Source organism: Myotis myotis, unplaced genomic scaffold (assembly GCF_014108235.1).
Source record: "Myotis myotis isolate mMyoMyo1 unplaced genomic scaffold, mMyoMyo1.p scaffold_m19_p_23, whole genome shotgun sequence".
NCBI lineage: Eukaryota > Metazoa > Chordata > Mammalia > Chiroptera > Vespertilionidae > Myotis > Myotis myotis.
In genome coordinates, this window is record NW_023416328.1 from 800361 (window position 1) to 811632 (window position 11272).

The 11272-nt window shown below is 48.1% G+C and overlaps 1 long non-coding RNA gene across 2 annotated transcripts in view; it reads right to left on the reverse strand.

Annotated features, from left to right (window-relative positions):
- LOC118679182 overlaps positions 1 to 11236 on the reverse strand; it is a 35332-nt gene extending 24096 nt beyond the window's left edge. For both annotated transcript variants that reach the window (XR_004975168.1, XR_004975167.1), the window contains exon 1: positions 10774 to 11236. This is a non-coding gene — a long non-coding RNA (uncharacterized LOC118679182). The remainder of the gene's footprint in view (positions 1 to 10773) is intronic.
- Between the last annotated feature and the right edge of the window lie 36 nt (positions 11237 to 11272).

Genomic DNA, 11272 nt, shown 5'->3' on the forward strand with positions numbered 1-11272 from the left:
AGTTGGACCCAGGAGGCAGGAGGGGAATGCCAGGCATGATGCTGAGCTAAGCAAGGGCGAGGGCCAACGTCTTGACGAATCTACTTGATAGACAAATGAAGGGCCTCAGAAAACCCAGGGGAACTAAATTACTCTGGAATGATAACATGAAAGCTCGGAGAGAAGGAATCGGAGAGAAGTCATCTAAGCTTCTCATATATATATATTTTTTAAAATATATTTTTATTGATTTCGGAGAGGAAGGGAGAGGGGAGAGAGAGAGATAGAAACAGCAATGATGTGAGAGAATCATGGATCGGCTGCCTCCTGCAGGCCCCACACTGGGGATCGAGCCCACAACCCGGGCATGTGCCGTTGACCAGAATCAAACTTGGAACTCTTCAGTCCGCAGGCTGACGCTCTATCCACTGAGCCAAACCAGCTGGGGCAAAGTTTCTCATATTTTTAAGAGTTTCTAACTTTGTAAAGTCAAGCTGAGAATTTCATTTCTAAACAAGCAGAAATAGAATGGATAATTTCCAGCTCACGCCCGCCCCGAACACGCCCCTGCCTTTCCCTTCTCCCTCTTCTTCCCTCTCAGGCGTGCATCCCCTAAACTCTAAGGGTCCCCACCAGCCTTGTAACCACGGGAGCAATGGGCTAACCCCCAAACCTGTCTCCAAGGCCCCCTTTTCTCTGACTTCTCAGTGAGCCAAAGCCACCCTGCCTAGGCTCTCTCCTGTAGCTTCTTCTATCCGGAGCCCTTCCTTGTTATACTGTCCCCAGCTTTAATAAATGTACTCTCAAAAAAAAAAAAAAAAAAAAAAGCCGAAACCGGTTTGGCTCAGTGGATAGAGCGTCGGCCTGCGGACTGAAGGGTCCCGGGTTCGATTCCGGACAAGGGCATGTACCTGGGTTGCGGGCACATCCCCAGTGGGGGATGTGCAGGAGGCAGCTGATCGATGTTTCTCTCTCATCGATGTTTCTAACTCTCTATCTCTCTCTCTTCCTCTCTGTAAAAAATCAATAAAATATATTTAAAAAAAAAAGAAACAGAAAAAGAAAGAATGTATAATTTCCAAATCACTAAATGGGGTGAGGGAGATTAAAGACATCTTAATTGCTCCAATACAAAACGAAAAAGGGCCCTGGCCAGGTAGCCCAGCGGGTTAGAGCATCATCCTGATACACCAAAGTTGCAGGTTCGATCCCGGGCAGGGCATATACATCAACCAATGAATGCATGAATAGGTGGAACAACAAATCGATACTTCTCTCTCTCTCTTCCCCTCTCTCTAAAATCAACAAACATATCTTCAAGTGAGGAATAAATAAATAACATAAAAACAAATATTCTGATTTTAAAAATACTGCAAAGAAAAGAAACCTAGCTTTAAGCCTACGTTATAAAAGCAAAGAGAAAATTGATTGGTTTTCTGCTCACTTATGTTTAAGATCATTACAAGAGTGTGGCAGCTTGCCCTAGCCTGTTTGGCTCAGTGGATAGAGCATCCGCCTGCGGACCAAAGGGTCCCGGGTTCAATTCCGGTCCAGGGCACTTACCTTGGTTTCAGGCTCCTCCCCAGCTCGGGCCCTCTGGTCAGGACGCATGCAGGAGGCAACCAATCAGTGTGTTTCTCTCACATCGATGTTTCTCTGTCTTTCTTTCTTTCACTCTCTCTCCCACTCTCTCTAAAAATCAATGGGAAAATATCCTCGGGTGAGGATTAAAAAAAAGAGTGTGTCAGATCCCAGGGAGCACAGCTATGCTCTCTCTGTGCCAAACATTTCATGCACTGTCCCCGGGCGTGGAAATAGCTGGCTGACAGTATGTGCTCTCCACTGCTTCTCCCACAAACAGCCACATGGCTGTCACCTTGTTCTTTCCTCCCGTGGGAAGCAGTGATGCATTCTTGCAGGAAGTTACCACGTCTCCTTCCCCCACGAAGATCCGGACCCACCATTCCTCTTTATCTCTTATATCGAAGCAGCCACTGCCGCCCAAGACGCAGCAAACCTTACATCCACGGGTACGCGCTCCTCGAAAAATATCTTAACCTTATCTTCATAACTGGGCAGTTCATCTCTGCCCAAGGTCATTAGGTCCATTCAGGAGCAGTTTCTAGTTTCTCTTTTTGGAACTTTTCTAATTCTGGATCACTCTCATGTTTGTCAGTTTCCAGGAAAGGACTCTGAGCCTGAGCAGCTGCTCCAGGTGGACCGGGCAGTCAGCTCTGGGTCACGGGGCCACCTCAGGTCGTCCTGGGACTTGTCCACGTACCAGGCCTGCACCATGGCTCGGGCCAGGGGTGGATCTGGGCAAGGTGGGCACTGCAAGCTCAGGGGCCCCTGATCTGCGTGAGTGTGGGCCCTGGTGGCCTTTTTATCCTGGGCCTCAAGGTGGCTCTGACCAGAGCACTATTCCCTGGCCTCCGTTTCCTGGTTGCTGAGACTTAGGTGTGGCCCTATCCAGGCTATTATTTTTTTTTTAAATATATTTTTATTGATTTCAGAGAGGAAGGGAGAGGGAGAGAGAGAGAGAAACATCAATGATGAGAGAGAATCATTGATTGGAGGCCTCCTGCAAGCCCCTGCTGGTGATTGAGCCCACAACCCGGGCATTTGCCCTGACCAGGAATGGAACTGTGACCTTCTGGTCCATGGATTGACGCTCAGACCACTGAGAAACACCAGCCAAGGTGGGCTATTCTTTTACTACTAGAGGTCCAGTGCACGACATCCTTTTCGCTCAGTGGATAGAGTATCGGCCTGTGGACTGAAGGGTTCCAGGTTTAATTCCAGTCAAGGGCACATACCTCAGTTGCAGGCTCCTTCCAGGCCTGGGCCCTGGTCAGGGCACGTACAGAAGGCTCAGGAGGCAATCAATCGATGTGTTACTCTCAAATCAGTGTTTCTTTCTGTCTTTCCCGCTCTCTTCCACGTCTCTGAAAAAAGAAAAATCAATGGAAAAATATCCTCAGGCAAGGATTAAAACATGAATCGGGATGCTCTCAGACTCAGGGTAGTATACACAAGTTATTTTAAATGTTAGTTTTCTCTTGAAAGCTCGAATTTTATCATTGGAAACAAATACTGTCAGTTATTTCCTTGAAGTGATTGTTTCATTTAAATCTTTTTTTTGTCCAGAAAAACACACACAATTATCTAATATTTAAGTCTGAATAACTATGGTTTCTCTATAAGCTGTTCTTGCCATTTAAAATGTTCTTTCTAGGGGACACCTGTAATACTTTCAACAATAAAGATACATTTTTTAAGAAGTTCTTTCCAGGAAAAAGCTTCTGCTCACAGAGTTAATAAGCCTCAGTGCTTTCCTAGGAGAGGACCATGGGACAAGGGGGTTATTCGCACTTCCCATTTTTATTAGATAGGCTATTAGAAAGATATATACCCAAGAGTTAAGATCTAACAACATTACTTATTTTCCTGGCTTCATTAAGGATATCATACTTTCCTCAAAAAACTACAAATGGAACTCCCATTTGACCCAGTGATCCCACTTCTAGGGCTATATCCCAAGAACCCAGAAACACCAATCAGAAAGGATATATGCACCCCTATGTTCACAGCAGCACAATTTACCACAGCTAAGATTTGGAAACAGCCTAAGTGCCCATCAGCAGATGAGCGGATTAAAAAACTGTGGTACATCTACACAATGGAATACTATGATGTGGTAAAAAAGAAGGAACTCTTACCATTTGCAACGGCATGGATGGAACTGGAGAGCATTATGCTAAGTGAAATAAGCCAGTCAATGAAGGAAAAATACCACATGATCTCACTCATTTATGGAATATAATGAACAACATAAACTGATGAACAAAAACAGATCCAGAGACAGAGAAGCATCTATCAGACCGTCAAACCTCAGAGGGAAGGTAGGGGAGGGTGGGGGTAAAGGGGAGAGATCAACCAAAGGACTTATATGCAAGCATATAGGCCAAACGATGGACACAGACAACAGGGGGGTGAGGGCATGAGTGGGGGAGATAGGGGGTAATGTGGGGATAAGGACATATATGTAATAACTTAATCAATAAAAAAATTTTAAAAAAGGATATCATACTAATAGACTTTTTGGGTTTTTTTTGTTTTGTTTTTTAAATATATTTTATTGATTTTTTACAGAGAGGAAGGGAGAGGGATAGAGAGCTAGAAACATCAATGAGAGAGAAACATTGACCAGCTGCCTCCTGCACACCCCCTACTGGGGATGTGCCCGCAACCAAGGTACATGCCCTTGACCGGAATCGAACCTGGGACCCTTCAGTCCGCAGGCCGACGCCCTATCCACTGAGCCAAACCGGCTATGGCGACTTTTTGCTTTTTTAAAGATGGGGAGTCGTTTCCACAAATGTTAACACAGTGAGAAAGGCTGGTGGCTCCTTAATATTATTATGAAAATGGTTTTGACCTTGAGGATACCCTCCCCTTTCCCACCTCCTCCAGGGCTGCAGACCACACTTTGAGAACCATCCTGTCCTAATCGCCACCTAAGTTTACATTATGTTTGGATCTTTCATCCTCCTGTGTCCCCAGGAACAGCCCAGTGGTGGTGGCTGCTCCCAGCCCCTAGCAGGGGAGGGGGGGCACTGCAGCCCGGGCCCCTTACCCCTCTTTCCCTGACCTCACTTCCTCTTCCCTCCTTTAACCCTTTACTTCCCCCAAGGATGAAAACAATGCAAGAGGAAAAGCCTCAATGTAAAGGACCGTCTGAACAGCACATAAGTTACTGCAGTTATTTGTTTAAAAAAATTTAAAAATTATGTGTCTTCATTGTTCTTTTTCTGGTTACAAAAATAACAGATGCTTGCTATATAATATTCAAATCCCACAGAATTACATAAAGTGGAAATTGAGAGTCCCCCACAATCCTATCTCCCATACACTCTTTGGTTTATATGCCTTCAATTTTTCATGCATATATCTATATATGTAAAAGCCTAAGCAACCAAACAAATCGACAGGTCAACAGGTGGCTATGGTGTGCACTGACCACCAGGGGGCAGATGCTCAATGCAGGAGCTGCCCCCTGGTGGTCAGTGAACTCCCACAGCTAACCTCCCACGGCTGACCAGCCCCAATTGGCCCAATCCGATCTGCCCCAATAACCAGCCAGGCTGAGGGAACCCCCACCCATGCACGAAATTATGCACCGAGCCTCTAGTTTTCATACATATGCATGCATAGTAAGATGGGTTATTTCTTTGTAACTTTCCCTTTCACTTACTATCTCAGAATATTTTTCTCTATCAGCAATATATATCTACTTCATTCTCTTTTTTTAATTTTAATTTTTTTTACTTTTTAAAAAATATATTTTATTGACTTTTTACAGAGAGGAAGGGAGAGGGATAGAGAGGTAGGGACATCAATGATAGAGAAACATTGATCAGCTGCCTCCTGCACATCTCCCACTGGGGGTGTACCCGCAACCAAGGTACATGCCCCTGACTGGAATCGAACCTGGGACCTTTCAGTCCGCAGGCTGATGCTCTATCCCCTGAGCCAAACTGGTTAGGGCTCATTTTCTTTTTAAAAATGGTTTTTAAGCCGAAACCGGTTTGGCTCAGTGGATAGAGCGTCGGCCTGCGGACTGAGGGGTCCCAGGTTCGATTCCGGTCAAGGGCATGTACCTGGGTTGCGGGCACATCCCCAGTAGGAGATGTGCAGGAGGCAGCTGATAGATGTTTCTCTCTCATCGACGTTTCTAACTCTCTATCTCTCTCCCTTCCTCTCTGTAAAAAACCAATAAAATATATTTTTTAAAAAATGGTTTTTAAAATTGATTTTTCTAGAGAAAGGAAGGGAGAGGGAGAAACATCAATGTGAGAGAGATAAACATCAATTGGTCGCCTCCCAAACACATCCCAACTGGGGATGGAACTCATAACCTGGGCATGTGCCCTGACTGGGAATCGAACCAGGGACCTTTTGGTGCATGGGACAACGCCCAACCCACTGATTCACCAGGCCAGGGCTTGAACGGATAATTTTAACACCACCACCATGTATCTTGATATATGCCAGGTACTTCTAAGCATTTTATCAGCATGAATCTATTCAAGCCTAATAATTACTACATCCATTTGCAGATGAAGAAATTGAGACTCAGAGAAGGGAAGTGATTTGCCAGGGCAATGAGACAATCATAACAAATGACTTCAGCATCATGGAGCAACCTTTAAGCTCCAAAAAGGTGATGTTACCTTTCAATCATTTTTCTCTTGTTCCAACTTTGAATTTCTGGTTTCATTAGGAATCTTTAGGATTAACTTAAGCAATCTGTGAGAAAATTTCATAAAATTAAATCATATTTTATAATCTTCCAAATTTGTTTCTGGACCCAGCCTGTTATTGTCCATAGATTTATTTTGCAAAGTTAAAATCAGAGTAGTTTTTTGTCTCTTTCATTAGGAGGAGGTCTGGGGGGTTGTTTACCTTGTGTGATGACTCAGGTGTAAATGAATGTTGCTGTGTCGTGTGTGTTCCCCCCCCCCCCACCCCCCGCCACTTGCAGGCTGCAGAAGCTGGGCTTGGCCACCAAGGATGAGTCGGATGTGGCCACAGGGAGTGGAAAGGGGTCCACTGGATGAAAGGAAGGGACAGTGCAAAGGCTCAGAGGCAGGGATGATTCCGGGCAATGGCTGAAGTTTGCATTCTTGGGGAGAGGAGATGTAGATGAGAAGGATGGTGAGGGAGGTAAAAGCCAAGAAATGGTATAAGCGATTCAGATTTTATTGCACTAGGCCACGGAGAGCTACTGCAAATATTTGACCGTGAAGTAACTGCTGGGACCTGCACACAGAGCGCAGATGGGGAGGCGGGAGGGAGCACAGACTGCTGGCAGAGAAATCGCTTTAGAGATGACCATAAATAGCTCTGCTCTCGGCACCTCCCCCACAGCCCTCCCCTTTCCCCACCTTCTGATTTCTAATAATGGCACCGCCATTCTTTCTGCCCCGGGGATGCACATCTGAGTCACTCTGACTCCTCCACCGGCTGCAGGTCTAGGGGGTGCCCATTCTATCTCTAAACCATCTCTGGAGTCTTGGCCTTCTCCGGGTCCTTCCAGGACCCTGTGTCAGGCCTGCCCCTGGTTCAGGCACCCTGCCTGGCCTTCCTTCCTTCCTTCCCCAGGCCTGATCCCCTATCATCCTCTTACTGCTGTTGCCAGATGTTCCCCTCTGCCTACACACACACCACAAAACAAATGCCCTGAGTGTCCCCCTGGGTGAAAAGCAAGTCCATCTGCCTGTCCAGCTTCCCCTCAGATTATAAATATCCTTGAGGAGCCAGCTTGATGGGTGTTCCTCCCTGACGCTCACCAGGTCCCCCCCATCAGAGGTGACTTCCTTTTTGCCAGATGCCGCCTGTGTCACCTAAACTCCTCTTGGGGACGCTTCTCTCTGTGCCTGCTTTGGGGTGATTGCAGAGATGTGTGTCTTGCTCCCGGAGGGTAGGGACTGAGCGATACGCATTTTTGTGCCTCCACAGGGAACTTGCACACGACCTAGATTCAATAACTAATTGGGTTTTTAAAAATATATATATTTTTTTATTGATTTTTTTTTATACAGAGGAAGGGAGAGGGATAGAGAGTTAGAAACATCAATGAGAGAGAAACATCGATCAGCTGCCTTCTGCACACCCCCTACTGGGGATGTGCCCACAACCAAGGTACATGCCCTTGACCGGAATCGAACCTGGGACCCTTCAGTCCGCAGGCCGACGCTCTATCCACTGAGCCACACCGGTTAGGGCTGGGATTTGATTACAGTGTGCAAGGGAGGGACTTTCCAGTTCTGCTGACCAAACTGGAGGATCTAAGCACCTTTTCTTGGAATTCCAAAAAAAAGTACAATAAACAGGGGCTTCTAGTTTTCCTATGTTTTTCTCCTTCGAAGAGAAATGAGCCCTAGCCAGTTTGGCTCAGTGGATAGTTGATGTATGCCAGGTACCTTCTAAGCATTTTATCAGCATGAATCTATTCAAGCCTAATAATTAGTAGGAGTAGGTGTAACTACATCCATTTGCCGATGAAGAAATTGAGGCTCCGAGAAATGATTTGCCAGGGCAATGAGGCAATCATAACAAATGACTTCAGCATCACGGAGCAACCTTTAAGCTCCGGAAAAAAGGTGATGTTACTTTTCAGTCATTTTCCTCTTGCTCCAATTTTGAATTTCTGCGGACTGAAGGGCACATTCCTCGGTTGCAGGCTCCTCCCTGGCCCGGGCCCTGGTCTGGGTGCTGCAGGAGGCAACCAATCGATGTGTTTTCCTCACATTGATATTTCTCTCTGTCTTTCCCTCTCTCTTGTACTTTCTCTAAAATAACCAATGAAAAATATCCTCCAGTGAGGATGAAAAAAAAAAAAAGCAATGATCTATGAGCCAGGCATACGGGTATGAACTAGAATTCTACTACTTCCCAGCTGTGTGACTTTGAGCAAGTGTCCAGACCTCTCTGAGCCAATGGAGCTGATAGCAGCTGCCTCCCAGGCATTGTTTAAGGAAGGCTGGCTTGGAACTGGAGCCCTGGGAGGGAGGCAGTGAGAAGCAGTTTAACCTGAAGATCTTACCTCCGCTGCCCTGGGCTTGCAAAGGACACATGTGCCCCCACTTCGATCCCTCTGCAGGCAAAGGCCAGACTCTGGAACACACTGAGGCTTCAGTACTGCCTCCTACCAGGCCCCTGACACACAGGTCCACCATGTAGAGCAGTGGCTCCCAACGTGGGGCACATGGCCCACAGGGGGGCAATTTGGTGCTTAAGGGGGGTAATTTGAGAATGAGTTATTAACAGTGAATCTTTTGCACGTCTTATGGTCCTAGGGACCTCATGTATAGTCTATAAATATATATTGTGACATTTATGCATTTCAGTTCTCTGTTCTGAAACTTTATTTGCTATTTTTTCATATCACTTCATATTATTACTATTTTCTTTTTAGCAATTTCTTAGTGATTTCTTCCTCAGTCCTTCCACTGTCCTTTTATTTTTTGTGTTTTTTAAAAATATATTTTTACTGATTTCAGAGAGGAAGGGAGAGGGAGAGAGAGATAGAAATATCAATGATGAGAGAGAATCATTGGCCAGCTGCCTCCTGAACGCCCCCCACTGGGGATCGAGCCCACAACCTGGGCATGAGCCCTCGACCAGATTCGAACCTGGGACTTTTCAGTCTGAAGGCCAACGCTCTACCCACTGAGCCAAACCGGCCAGGGCTGTCCTTTCGTTCTTTTATTTTTCTCTCTCATGGATGCCATGTTCTTTGGAAGCTTGTTCAGACCAAGTTCATGGCCTTGGAGGGTTCCTCCATGTGAATAGGAGCTCACTTTTTGAATAATAAGAATGATATGTCACGGGGGGGGGGGCGTGCATCAGGATGGTAGAGATGCTTAGATGGGGCGTGGCCACAGAAAGGTTGGGGACCACTGACCTAGAGGAGCAGATGAGTCCCTGGGGGTGGGCAGCAATCTTTTATGGCCACTTCAGAAGGGGCAGTATGGCACACATAACTGAAGCAGAACATCTGGGTCCGAAGGATCCTTGGGGTGCGGGTGGGGGGTGCATTCTCCCGGTTTACAGGTGTGGAGGCCCAGGTGCTGCACGGTAATACCAGGACGGCATGAGAGCCACATACCAGAGGCTTCCACGGTCTCTGCTTGTGTGTGTGTGTGTGTGTGTTTAATGTTTATTGATTTCAGAGAGGAAGGGAGTAGGAAAGAGAGATAGAAACATCAATGATGAGAGAGAATCATGGATCGGCTGCCTCCTGCACGCCCCCTACTGGGGATTGAGCCCACACAACCCAGGCATGTGCCCTTGAGGGGAATCGAACCCGGGACCCTTCAGTCCGCAGGCCAAGGCTCTATCCACTGAGCCACACTGGCCAGGGCTCTCGCTTGTGTTTTGAGCAACAGAATTGGGAACAGAGTGAACGGGTTGCCACAGGTCATTCTGGGATGTGCTGGCCCAAGAACAGGCATTTGACGGACGCCTCCGACTTTGGGGGGGCCCCAAAGCAGCCTGGCCTGGGGGGGTTCAGTCTGTGGACCTCAGGGCCCGAGCGTGATTGGCTCTGCCTGGCTGGGACGGGGAGAAGGAAGTGGTGAAATTAGTAATTCAAGGTCGCTTTCCTGGCCCGGCTCCATCTGGCAATGTCCACTGTGCAGGGGAAGCGGGGAACGCAGAGCAGAAAGAGGGTGCAGGCATCTGGAGTGAGTTGTGACTGGAAAAGTGAGGGTGGAGGGGGGTGAGGTGGGGTGGGGGTTAAGGGGACAGTTTTTTTTTTTTTTTCTACATAAAACCCCAGTCCTGTTGGTGTCTCATTTCAAGAAAATGGGTGAAAAGAGAGAGGGGGGAAGGGAGGGGCGGGCAGTAAAAAGAGGGTGGGGAACCTTGGTTGTTTTTTTAAAAAAAATATTTTTATTGATTTCAGAGAGGAAGGGAGCAGGAAAGAGAAATAGAAACATCAATGATGAGAGAGAATCATTGATCAGCTGCCTCCTGCACGCCCCCCTACTGGGGATGGAGCCCACAACCAGGGCATGTGCCCTTGATCGGAACCGAACCCGGGACCCTTCAGTCCGCAGGCCGACGCTCTATCCACTGAGCCACACCGGCCAGGGCGAACCTTGGGTGTTTTTGACAGAACCAACCAGGATGGTCTTTTCTATGAAAACGTGGCAAAAAAAAAAATGGGGCTGTTTACCTGGGCGAACGCTGAGTTTATTCGGCGCGGGCTGCGCGAAGGGCACCCACCTGGAAGCAGCGGGGTGTGTGTCCTTGAGGACAGCGCGCGCCGGGGTGCAGGCCTGCGGCTGCGAGGACGCCCCTCCGCGGCCACGCTGGGTGCCTTCGGGGACTGGCAGCTTGACCTTCGGCGGAGAGACGCAGTCGGGGGGCTCCGGTCAGTCCGCACCCCCCGGGGAGGGGGCACGAGGAGCTGAGCGCGACCCCGAGGAGACCTGAGGTGCCCGCGGTCTATGTTCCAGAGCGCACGCCGCGCGCTGGGCGAACGCGCCTCAGGGTTTCAGCGCCGCGAACGCGAAGGACGCAGGTGTTTCCTCAGATTTGCCTTTTTTGGGTTTTGAAGCTGTGCCGGCAGTTGACACCCTGATTTGAACGAGGGGACTTGGAGAGAGGGGGCGCCCCTCAGCCTCCAGCGCCGCCCCCCGCGCGCGGGTCCCAGGCGACCGTCTCACCCGCCTCTGGCGCGGCTCCAACTGGGCTTCCCGCGACGCGGGTGCAGCGCCGGCTG